This window comes from Festucalex cinctus, chromosome 11, assembly GCF_051991245.1.
Source record: "Festucalex cinctus isolate MCC-2025b chromosome 11, RoL_Fcin_1.0, whole genome shotgun sequence".
Taxonomy (NCBI): Eukaryota; Metazoa; Chordata; class Actinopteri; order Syngnathiformes; family Syngnathidae; genus Festucalex; species Festucalex cinctus.
The window spans coordinates 3,200,524-3,213,642 of NC_135421.1; the positions used below are offsets into that span (position 1 = coordinate 3,200,524).

General features: G+C 39.1%; 1 protein-coding gene and 1 long non-coding RNA gene across 7 annotated transcripts in view; one reads left to right on the forward strand and one right to left on the reverse strand.

Moving 5' to 3' along the window:
* lmln (leishmanolysin-like (metallopeptidase M8 family)) overlaps nucleotides 1-13,119 on the forward strand; it is a 216,887-nt gene that overhangs the window by 144,493 nt on the left and 59,275 nt on the right. The window lies entirely within an intron of this gene.
* Nucleotides 1-13,119, reverse strand: part of LOC144030208 (uncharacterized) — a 114,284-nt gene that overhangs the window by 37,405 nt on the left and 63,760 nt on the right. The gene's annotated exons all lie outside the window — the stretch shown is intronic.

The window sequence follows — 13,119 nt, forward strand, 5'->3', positions numbered from 1 at the left end:
GAATGAGTGTACATTTTTTGTACAAAACACCGTATGTGGGTTTTTATATATATATATATATATATATATATATATATATATATATATATATATAAATGCCTCAAGGGCTAGGTGGCGCTGTATTTATAACTGAATGTTGTCATAGAGATACCTTCAGGCCTTGATTATAAGCATACATGTCAAGTGTGGGATTTTTTTTGGAGCATGTACCGTGGAGTTATTAAGCATATCCTTCATTCACGATATTGCTTTTAATGTCCATAAAGGCTATCAAAAATAAATAAAAATATATATATGTTTGGATAAGTCTGATGCCAGTGAACATTTTGAGTGGTGGAAACTAAAAGAATATTCATAAATGACTTAGTTATCACACTTAGAATGAGTTTACATTTTTTGTACAAAATACCGTATGTGGGGTATTTTTTTTTTATGCCTCAAGGGCTAGGTGGCGCTGCATATATAACTGAATGTTGTCAAAGAGATAACTTCAGGCCTTGACGATAAACATACATGTCAAGTTTGGGATTTTTTGGAGCATGTACCGGGGAGTTATCAAGCATATCCTTTTTCATTGCGAAACACAAATTTTGATGCCCCGCCCTCATCATATAGTATTTTGAAAAGTCAAAATTTTTCCCCCTGTCGTTGGCTCAGGTCTTGACATGGTCCAGGCCAAGTCTTAACTCAGTCGGATGAAACGTGTAGGAGAAGTGGGCAAAAGTCTGCCCCCTGTGAATGTGCAAAAATCGTCAAAAATGGGACATTCAAAAATTCGTAGCTCACTTCCTGTTCATTTTAGCATATGGGTACAAGAGACTTTTTTGTAGGTCTTGGGCTCCCTCATACACCTAAAAATATTCGTCGTTCTTGCTTAAACGTACAACTGGGGCTGTTTCGTTAAAGATTTCTAGGGGGCGCTATTGAGTCATTTTTGTAAAAATAGCACAATCGGCGATAAAAAATTGCTCATTTTGCCAGGCCAGCTGTGTGTGCCAAGTTTCGTGTGTTTCTGTGCCAGTTTAGGCCCTCAAAATTGGCGTTGTTTTCTTAGCGAACAGCGCTTAGCCACGCCCACAGCGACTCGCGAAAACTCACAAACTTCGTGTTGTGACATCATGAAGGCCGAAACCCTCATCTGAGCAAATATGAGGTAGGTCCAGTTAACGTGTTTGGAGAAAAACGTAGAAGAAAATTCGTAAGAAAAAAAATTGCCACTAGGTGGCGCTATCAGTTAGATGAAATGTAAGTTAGTAGATGTCTTTAGAGCTGGACTCTCATCAATTGTGTACAATTTTGAGAAGATAGCATCATCTCGGTCAAGTTAATGCAGCTTTTGTTGTCACGAGAAATCTTCAGACTTTGCGGCACCGTAGCGGCCACGCCCTTTGGCAAAAAGTTACAATATTCGGTGTGGGGCATGATCAACATCTTAAGGCTTTTCTGACCAATTTTCAACTGGATCCCTTCAACGAGCTCAGCACAGTAGCTAAAAACGTAAAGTCTGACAATTATTGTTGCCACTAGGTGGCGCTACATGGATAACTGAATTTTATCATATAGATGTTTTCAGGCCGTGACTATTAAGTTGCCTGATAAGTTTGAGATTTTTTGGAGCTTGAACATGGGAGTTATTAAGCATTTGCTCTTTCTGGACAAATGAAATTTTAAAGGCAATATTTGATGCCCCGCCCCCGTCATATAGTATTTCGAAAAGGCAAGATTTTTTCCCCAGTTGTTCTCTCAGGTCTTGAGATGATAAATACCAAGTTTGAAGTCAATTGGATGAAAAATGTTTGCAAAGGGGGAAAAAGCATGACCACAGTGAATGTGCCAAAATAGGCCAAAATTGGACATTAAAAAATTCATAGCTCACTTCCTGTACATTTTAGCTTCATGGTCCCAATAGACTTTTTTGTGCGTCTCGGGGTGCTACACGTGCCTGCCAATTTTCGTTGCTCTAGCTCAAACATGCCGGGCTTGGTTTTTATTTTTCTATGCTAGGGGGCGCTATAGAGTCGCGTTGTTATGACGACTTCATAATATCAAATTTTTCGCCGGGCCTGAGGAGTGTGCAAAGTTTGGTGAGTTTTCGTAAATGTTTAGGTACCCAAAATCGTGATCGTTTACGGAGAAAAAGAAGAAGAAGAAGAAGAATAATAATAACTAGAGCTGCGAGCAGCTATAAAGGGCCCTCGCAACCCGTGCCACGTTGGGGTATTTGCACGTCGGGGTACTGGCACGTTAGGGTACTGTTTCATAAGAAACCGTCTAAATTGTAAATGTTTTGCCATGCTTTTTGTGTTTGTTCACATTGCTATGGAATGCTTTGTCGAGGTATTCGGCTGATAGGTATGCCTCCCAATATTCACACATCTAGCTGAATCATATAAAAAAAAAAATTCTTTGCAAACAATGCATCGCTACAGCAAAGGCGTGCCACGTTGGGGTACTTGCACGTCGGGGTACTGGCACGTTGGGGTACTGTCAAATAGGACAAGGACCATCTAAAATGTTTTTGACAAGCCTTGTGTGTGCAAAGTTTAATCAAAACGCAAAATATGGTGCGCAATTCCCAAAATAAATTCAAAATGGCGGACTTCCTTTTAGGTTTAGCATACGGCTACAGAATACTTTTTGTAGGTCTTAAGCTAATAGGTATGCCTCCCAGTTTTCACAAATCTAGGTCAAGTCATCTTTAGTTGTGTATCGCTTGAATCATACAATTGGAAATGCTCCATAAAAATGCATAGAGGGCGCTATTGAGCACAACGTTGGGTTACTTGCACGTCAGGGTACTGGCACGTTGGGGTACTGTTCCATGGAACAAGGACCATTTAAAATGTTAGTTTTTTCCATGCCTTGTCTGTGCAAAGTTTAATGAAGAAGGCCAAAAATGATGTATAATTCCCAAAATAAAATCAAAATAGCGGACTTCCTCTTTGGTTTGGCAAATGGCTACATAATACTTTTTTGTAGGTCTAGCATAATCATACAATCGGAAATGCTTCATAAAAATGTCTAGAGGGCGCTATTTATTGCAAATTGCACAATAAATCTCTGAAAATTCATGTTCATGACAAGTCTGATGTGTTTGCAAAGTTTCATGAGTTTTCATGTGTATAAAAAAAAAAAAAAGCAGCACTTGACAACTGTTACATGGAACAAGGACCATTTAAAATGTTAGTTTTTTCCATGCCTTGTCTTTGCAAAGTTGAATGAAAAAGGCCAAAAATGATGTATAATTCCCAAAATAAAATCAAAATAGCGGACTTCCTCTTTGGTTTGGCAAATGGCTACATAATACTTTTTTGTAGGTCTAGCATAATCATACAATCGGAAATGCTTCATAAAAAGGTCTAGAGGGCGCTATTTATTGCAAATTGCACAATAAATCTCTGAAAATTCATGTTCATGACAAGTCTGATGTGTTTGCAAAGTTCCATGAGTTTTCATGTGTATAAAAAAAAAAAGCAGCACTTGACAAACAATGCATTGCTATGGCAACAGCGTGTTACAAAATAAAAAACTTTTGATTACTTTGCATCTTAAACATCTTAAGATGAAACACACCAAGTTTGAAGACAGTCGGATAAATTTTGTAGGAGGGGTTCGTTAAAATATGACCCCTGAAAGTTTTTCCTTGCCCGGTTGGAGGGTTAGATCAGGGGATGTCGCAACTTGTTTGTGGTTAAGTGCTACAGAAGTAAATGTGTCTTAACAACCTCATGATTGAATGTGTTTTCAATTCTCTAGGATGTGATTGGATTGTATCAATTAAATGTTCTTATAACTGATTCAGTGAGTAGTAAAAATAGTGTGTCAAGTATAATGACATGAAATATAAGGAATACAAAAAACAAAACAAGAACCCTCTAAATTACACATTTTGTTCCAGGCTTTATATGCGTGCATAGTTTGAGTATACACCTAGGTTTAGGCCAGGAGTGTTCAAACCTTTTGCAAAGAGGGCCGGGTATGGTAAGGTGAAAATGTGTGGGGCCTAATCAACCATTTAGTTTAGCCTGACATAATTTTTTTACATGCATATGTAAATATATATATGTGGACAAATGTGTACATATGTCTACAAATTTTTGTAGCTCGAGCTGCTTCATCCAACTGGGAACGCTGCATTAAGAAGGATTTTTTTTTTCCTTTGCCAACAGTGCATGCCACGACAACAGCGTGCGACGAAATAAAAAGCTTTCAATAACTTTTCATCGTCAACATCTTAAGATGAATCACACCAAGTTTGAAGATGATCGGATAAACTCTGTAGGAGGAGTTCGTTAAAATAAGACCCCTATGAAATGGCCAAAAAAATGGCAACATGTTCCAAAGTAAATCAAAATGGCAGACTTCCTGTTAGGTTTAGCATATGGTTCAAAAAGAGTTTTTTGTACCTCGAGGGCTGTTACATATGTCTTCAAATTTTGGTCACTCTAGGTGAAACGTACAGCCGGAAATGCTTCATTAAGTAAAAATTTTGAAATGCAAAATTTGATGCCCTGCCTCTGGCGGACTTCCTGTTAGGTTTAGCATATGGCACCAACAGGCTTTTTTGTAGATCATCGTCTGTTACATATGTGTACCAATTTTCGTAGCTCTAGATTAAACGTATAACCGGCGATACTTCAGATGAAACATGCCAAAGAATGAAGACAATCTGATAAGTTTTGTAGAAAATATGAGGCCTATAAAAGGCCCCCAAAAAATGGCTACAAATAGCAAAGTAAATCAAAATGCCGGACTTCCTGTTTGGCTTAGCATATGGTTCTAAAAGACTTTTTTGTACATCGTGGGCTCTTATGTATGCCTCCAAATTATCATAGCGCTAGGTGAAAGGTACAACCGGGAATGCTTCGTTAAAGAGGAGTTTTTTAGCTCAAAAAGTGATGCCCGGCCCTTGCGGGACTTCCTGTTGGGTTTAGCACAAAGCAGCAAGAGACTTTTTTGTACATCGTGGGCTGTTACATATGTCTACAAATTTTCGTAGCTCTAGCTGCTTCGTACAACTGAGAATTCTTCATTAAGAAGAATTTTTTTCCTTTGCAAACAAGTGCATGCCACGACAACAGCGTGCAGCGAAATAAAAAGCTTTCAATAACTTTTCATCTTCAACATCTTAAGATGAATCACACCAAGTTTGAAGATGATCGGATAAACTCTGTAAGAGGAGTTCGTTAAAATAGGACCCCTATGAAATGGCCAAAAAAATGGGAACACGTTCCAAAGTAAATCAAAATGGTGGACTTTCTGTTAGGTTTAGCATATGGTTCAAAAAGAGTTTTTTGTACCTTGAGGGCTGTTACATATGTCTTTAAATTTTGGTAACTCTAGGTGAAACGTACAGCCGGGAATGCTTCATTAAGTAAGAATTTTGAAACTCAAAATTTGATGCCCCGCCTCTGGCGGACTTCCTGTTGGGTTTAGCATATGGCACCAACAGACTTTTTTGTAGGTCATAGTCTGTTACATATGTGTACCAATTTTCGTAGCTCTAGGTTAAACATACAACCGGCAATACTACGTTTAGTAAGAGTTTTGAAACTCTAAATTTGATGCCCCACCGCCGTCATATAGTATGTCGAAAACTTTAGATTTTTTACCATGGTGTTGTCCCAGGTCTTGAGATGGTACATCCCAAGTTTGAAGTCAATTGGATTTACCGTGTAGGAGAAGCAGGCAAAAGTATGACCCCTGTAAATGTGCAAAAATTGGCCAAAATTGGACATTTAAATACTCATATCTCACTTCCTGTCTATTTTAGGGTACACACATCAAAGAGGTTTTTGTTCATCTGGATGTGCTACAGGTGCCACACAATTTTCATAGCCGTCGGACAATCGTAGCGGGCCAGGGATCTGTTTAACCTATGTAGGTGGCGCTATGGAGCCATTTTTCTGTTATCACCTATGGCGACTTTAAAATATCAAATTTTTCGCCAGGCCTGACGTGTGTGTAAAGTTTGGTGAGTTTTCGTTCACGTTTAGTGTCTCAAAAATGTGATTGTTTGCGGAAAAGAATAATAACAAAAAATAAAAAGAAGAATAATAAGAATTCCTTGAAAAACAATAGGGACCTCGCAGCGGTCGCTGCTCGGGCCCTAACTAGAGCTGCGAGCAGCTATAAAGGGCCCTCGCAACCCGGGCCACGTTGGGGTACTTGCACGTCGGGGTCCTGGCACGTTGGGGTACTGTCAAATAGGACAAGGACCATCTAAAATGTTTTTGACAAGCCTTGTGTGTGCAAAGTTTAATCAAAACGCAAAATATGGTGCGCAATTCCCAAAATAAATTCAAAATGGCGGACTTCCTTTTAGGTTTAGCATACGGCTACAGAATACTTTTTGTAGGTCTTAAGCTAATAGGTATGCCTCCCAGTTTTCACAAATCTAGGTCAAGTCATCTTTAGTTGTGTATCGCTTGAATCATACAATTGGAAATGCTCCATAAAAATGCATAGAGGGCGCTATTGAGCACAACGTTGGGTTACTTGCACGTCAGGGTACTGGCACGTTGGGGTACTGTTACATGGAACAAGGACCATTTAAAATGTTAGTTTTTTCCATGCCTTGTCTGTGCAAAGTTTAATGAAAAAGGCCAAAAATGATGTATAATTCCCAAAATAAAATCAAAATAGCGGACTTCCTCTTTGGTTTGGCAAATGGCTACATAATACTTTTTTGTAGGTCTAGCATAATCATACAATCGGACATGCTTCATAAAAATGTCTAGAGGGCGCTATTTATTGCAAATTGCACAATAAATCTCTGAAAATTCATGTTCATGACAAGTCTGATGTGTTTGCAAAGTTTCATGAGTTTTCATGTGTATATAAAAAAAAAAAGCAGCACTCGACAAACAATGCATTGCTATGGCAACAGCGTGTTACAAAATAAAAAACTTTCGATTACTTTGCATCTTAAACATCTTAAGATGAAACACACCAAGTTTGAAGACAGTCGGATAAATTTTGTAGGAGGGGTTCGTTAAAATATGACCCCTGAAAAAGGCCACAAAAAATGGCAACAAATCCCATCATAAATCAAAATGGCAGACTTCCTGTTTGGTTTAGCACATGGTTCCAAGAGACTTTTTTGTACATCATGGGCTCTTTTGTATGCCTGCAAATTATCATAGCGCTAGGTGAAACGTACAACCGGGAATGCTTCGTTAAAGAGGAGTTTTTTAGCTCAAAATGTGATGCCCGGCCCCTCGGGGACTTCCTGTTGGGTTTAGCACATGGCACCAAGAGACTTTTTTGTACATCCTGGGCTGTTACATATGTCTACAATTTTTCGTCGCTCTAGCTGCTTCGTACAACTGGGAATGCTTCATTAAGAAGGAATTTTTTCCTTTGCAAAAAGTGCATGCCACGACAACAGCGTGTGACGAAATAAAAAACTTTCAATAACTTTTCATTTTCAACATCTTAAGATGAATCACACCAAGTTTGAAGATGATCGGATAAACTCTGTAGGAGGAGTTTGTTAAAATATGACCCCTATGAAATGGCCAAAAAAAATGGCAACACATTCCAAAGTAAATCAAAATGGCGGACGTCCTGTTAGGTTTAGCATATGGTTCAAAAAGAGTTTTTTGTACCTCGAGGGCTGTTATATACCTCTACAAATGTTGGTAACTCTATGTGAAACGTACAGCCGGGTATGCTTTGTTAAAGAGGAGTTTTTTAGCTCAAAATGTGCTGCCCGGCCCCTGGGGGACTTCCTGTTGGGTTTAGCACAGGGCACCAAGAGACTTTTTTGTACATCTTGGGCTGTTACATATGTCTACAAATTTTCGTAGCTCTAGCTGCTTCGTACAAATGGGAATGCTTCTTTAAGGATATTTTTTTTCCTTTAAAAACAGTGCATGCCATGACAACAGCGTGCGACGAAATACAAAGCTTTCAATAACTTTTCATCTTCAACATCTTTGGATGAATCACACCAAGTTTGAAGATGATCGGATAAACACTGTAGGAGGAGTTCGTTAAAATAAGACCCCAATGAAATGGCCAAAAAAATGGCAACACGTTCCAAAATAAATCAAAATGGTGGACTTCCTGTTAGGTTTAGCATATGGTTCAAAAAGAGTTTTTTGTAGGTCATAGCCTGTTACATATGTGTACCAATTTTCGTAGCTCTAGATTAAACGTACAACCGGCAATGCTTCGTGACGTAAGAATTTTTAAACTCTAAATTTGATGCGCCGCCGCCGTCATATAGTATATCAAAAACTTTTCATTTTTCACAATGATGTTGTCCCAGGTGTTGAGATGGTACATCCCAAGTTTTTAGTCAATCGGGTTAACCGTGTAGGAGAAGCGGGCAAAAGTATGACCCCTGTAAATGTGCAAAAATTGGCAAAAATTGGACATTTAAATACTCATACCTCACTTTCTGTCTATTTTAGGGTACACACTTCAAAGAGGTTTTTGTTCATTGGGATGTGCTACAGGTGCCACACAATTTTCATAGCCGTCGGACAATCGTAGCGGGACAGGGATCCGTTTAACCTATGTAGGGGGCGCTAAGGAGCCATTTTTCTGTTATCATGTATGGCGACTTTAAAATATCAAATTTTTCGCCAGGCCTGATGTGCGTGTAAAGTTTGGTGAGTTTTCGGTCACGTTTAGTGTCTCAAAAATGTGATCGTTTGCGGAGAATAATAATAATAATAATAATAATAATAATAAGAAGAAGAAGAATTCCTACAAAAACAATAGGGCCTCGCAGCGGCACCGCCGCCGCCGCTGCTCGGGCCCTAATAATCCGATCGAAAAACAATAGGGACCTCGCAGCGGTAGCTGCTCGGGCCCTAATAATAATAATAATAATAATAATAATAATAATAATAATAATTTTTACAAAAACAATAGGGACCTCGCAGCGGTCGCTGCTCGGGCCCTAATAATAATTTTTACAAAAACAATAGGGACCTCGCAGCGGTCGCTGCTCGGGCCCTAACTAGAGCTGCGAGCAGCTATAAAGGGCCCTCGCAGCCCGGGCCACGTTGGGGTCCTTGCACGTTGTGGTACTTGCATGTTGGGGTACTGGCACATTGGGGTACTGGCATATTGGAAGCAAAATTTCTTTGAAAATGGCATAATAAACGTTTACATGTAGAATATTTTTTTGCCAGTGTGTGTGTCAAGCTCAACGGGTTTTGGTGATTGTTAAGACCTGCAAAAATCAGCGTCCTTTTTTATTTTTAGGCAATGAGTTGCCCTGATTGGTATTTTTTTGTAAAAGTGTATATACACATCATCGCTCGTTGTACTCATTGCACAATGTTACTTTTATTGTCCAAAGGGGCAATCAAAAATGAATAAAACAAAATGGAAACATACATACGTTTGGATCGGTGTCAAGCCAGTGAACAATTTGAGTGGTGGAAACTAAAAGAATATTCATAAATGACTTAGTTATCACACTTAGAATGAGTGTACATTTTTTGTACAAAATACCGTATGTGGGGTATTTTTTATTTTTTTTTATATAAGCCTCAACGGCTAGGTGGCGCTGTATTTATAACTGAATGTTGTCATAGAGATACCTTCAGGCCTTGATTATAAGCATACATGTCAAGTGTGGGATTTTTTTTGGAGCATGTACCGTGGAGTTATTAAGCATATCCTTCATTCACGATATTGCTTTTAATGTCCATAGAGGCTATCAAAAATAAATAAAAATATATGTATGTTTGGATAAGTCTGATGCCAGTGAACATTTTGAGTGGTGGAAACTAAAAGAATATTCATAAATGACTTCGTTATCACACTTAGAATGAGTTTACATTTTTTGTACAAAATACCGTATGTGGGGTATTTTTTTTTCATGCCTCAAGGGCTAGGTGGCGCTGCATATATAGCTGAATGTTGTCATAGAGATAACTTCAGGCCTTGATGATAAACATACATGTCAAGTTTGGGATTTTTTGGAGCATGTACCGGGGAGTTATCAAGCATATCCTTTTTCATTGCGAAACACAAATTTTGATGCCCCGCCCTCATCATATAGTATTTCGAAAAGTCAAAATTTTTCCCCCTGTCGTTGGCTCAGGTCTTGACATGGTCCAGGCCAAGTCTTAACTCAGTCGGATGAAACGTGTAGGAGAGGTGGGCAAAAGTCTGCCCCCTGTGAATGTGCAAAAATCGTCAAAAATGGGACATTCAAAAATTCGTAGCTCACTTCCTGTTCATTTTAGCATATGGGTACAAGAGACTTTTTTGTAGGTCTTGGGCTCCCTCATACACCTGAAAATATTCGTCGTTCTTGCTTAAACGTACAACCGGGGCTGCTTCGTTAAAAATTTCGAGGGGGCGCTATTGAGTCATTTTTGTAAAAATAGCACAATCAACAATAAAATATTGCTCATTTTACCAGGCCAGATGTGTGTGCCAAGTTTCAGGAGTTTCTGTGCATGTTTAGACCCTCAAAACTGGCGTTGTTTTCTTGGCGAACAGCGCTTAGCCACGCCCACAGCAATTCGCGAAAACTCACAAACCTCGTGTTGTGACATCATGAAGGCCGAAACCCTCATCTGAGCAAATATGAGGTAGGTCCAGTTAACGTGTTTGGAGAAAAACGTAGAAGAAAATTCGTAAGAAAAAAAATTGCCACTAGGTGGCGCTATCAGTTAGATGAAATGTAAGTTAGTAGATGTCTTTAGAGCTGGACTCTCATCAAATGTGTGAAATTTTGAGAAGATAGGATCATCTCGGTCAAGTTAATGCAGCTTTTATTGTCACGAAAAATCTTCAGACTTTGCGTCACCGTAGCGGCCACGCCCTTTGGCGAAAAGTTACAATATTCGGTGTGGGGCATCATCAACATCTTAAGGCTTTTCTGACCAATTTTCAACTGGATCCCTTCAACGAGCTCAGCACAGTAGCTAAAAACGTAAAGTATGACATTTATTGTAACCACTAGGTGGCGCTATATGTATAACTGAATTTTGTCATATAGATGTTTTCAGGCCGTGACTATTACGTTGCCTGAGAAGTTTGAGATTTTTTGGAGCTTGTACATGGAAGTTATTCAGCATTTGCTCTTTCTGGACAAATGAAATTTTAAAGGCAATATTTGATGCCCCGCCCCCGTCATATAGTATTTCGAAAAGGCAAGACTTTTTGCCCAGCTGTTCTCTTAGGTCTTGAGATGATAAATACCAAGTTTGAAGTCAATAGGATGAAAAATGTTTGCATAGGGGGAAAAAGCATAACCACAGTGAATGTGCCAAAATAGGCCAAAATTGGACATTAAAAAATTCATAGCTCACTTCCTGTACATTTTAGCTACATGGTCCCAATAGACTTTTTTTGTGCGTCTCGGGGTGCTACACGTGCCTGCCAATTTTCGTTGCTCTAGCTCAAACGTGCCGGGCTTGGTTTTTATTTTTCTATGCTAGGGGGCGCTATAGAGTCGCGTTGTTATAACGACTTCATAATATCAAATTTTTCGCCGGACCTGAGGAGTGTGCAAAGTTCGGTGAGTTTTCGTGAATATTTAGGTACCCAAAATCGCGATTGTTTGCGGAGAATAAAGAAGAAGAAGAAGAAGAAGAATAATAACTAGAGCTGCGAGCAGCTATAAAGGGCCCTCGCAGCCCGGGCCACGTTGGAGTCCTTGCACGTTGGGGTACTTGCACGTTAGGGTACTGGCACGTTGGGGTACTGGCACGTTGGGGTACTGGCATATTGGAAGCAAAATTTCTTTGAAAATGGCATAATAAACGTTTACATGTAGAATATTTTTTTTGCCAGTGTGTGTCAAGCTCAACGGGTTTTGGTGATTGTTAAGACCTGCAAAAATCAGCGTCCTTTTTTATTTTTAGGCAATGAGTTGCCCTGATTGATATTTTTTGTAAAAGTGTATATATACATCATCGCTCGTTGTACTCATTGCACAATGTTACTCTTATTGTCCAAAGGGGCAATCAAAAATGAATAAAACAAAATGGAAACGTACATACATTTGGATCGGTGTGAAGCCAGTGAACAATTTGAGTGGTGGAAACTAAAAGAATATTCATAAATGGCTTAGTCATCACACTTAGAATGAGTTTAAATTTTTTTGTACAAAATACCGTATGTGGGTTTTTTTTTTAATATAAGCCTCAAGGGCTAGGTGGCGCTGTATTTATAACTGAATGTTGTCATCGAGATACCTTCAGGCCTTGATTATAAGCATACATGTCAAGTGTGGGATTTTTTTTGGAGCATGTACCGTGGAGTTATTATGCATATCCTTCATTCACGATATTGCTTTTAATGTCCACAGAGGCTATCAAAAATAAATAAAAATATATATATGTTTGGATAAGTCTGATGCCAGTGAACATTTTGAGTGGTGGAAACTAAAAGAATATTCATAAATGACTTAGTTATCACACTTAGAATGAGTTTACATTTTTTGTACAAAATACCGTATGTGGGGTATTTTTTTTTTATGCCTCAAGGGCTAGGTGACGCTGCATATATAACTGAATGTTGTCATAGAGATAGCTTCAGGCCTTGACGATAAACATACATGTCAAGTTTGGGATTTTTTGGAGTATGTACCGGGGAGTTATTAAGCATATCCTTTTTCAGTGCGAAACACAAATTTTGATGCCCCGCCCTCATCATATAGTATTTCGAAAGGTCAAGATTTTTCCCCCTGTCGTTGGCTCAGGTCTTGACATGGTCCAGGTCAAGTCTTAACTCAGTCGGATGAAACGTGTAGGAGAAGTGGGCAAAAGTCTGCCCCCTGTGAATGTGCAAAAATCGTCAAAAATGGGACATTCAAAAATTCGTAGCTCACTTCCTGTTCATTTTAGTATATGGGTCCAAGAGACTTTTTTGTAGGTCTTGGGCTCCCTCATACACCTAAAAATATTCGTCGTTCTTGCTTAAACGTACAACCGGGGCTGCTTTGTTAAAAACGTCTAGGGGGCGCTATTGAGTCATTTTTTTAAAAATAGCACAATCAACAATAAAATATGGCTCATTTTACCAGGCCAGATGTGTGTGCCAAGTTTCATGAGTTTCTGTGCATGTTTAGACCCTCAAAACTGGCGTTGTTTTCTTGGCGAACAGCGCTTAGCCACACCCACAGCAATTCGCGAAAAC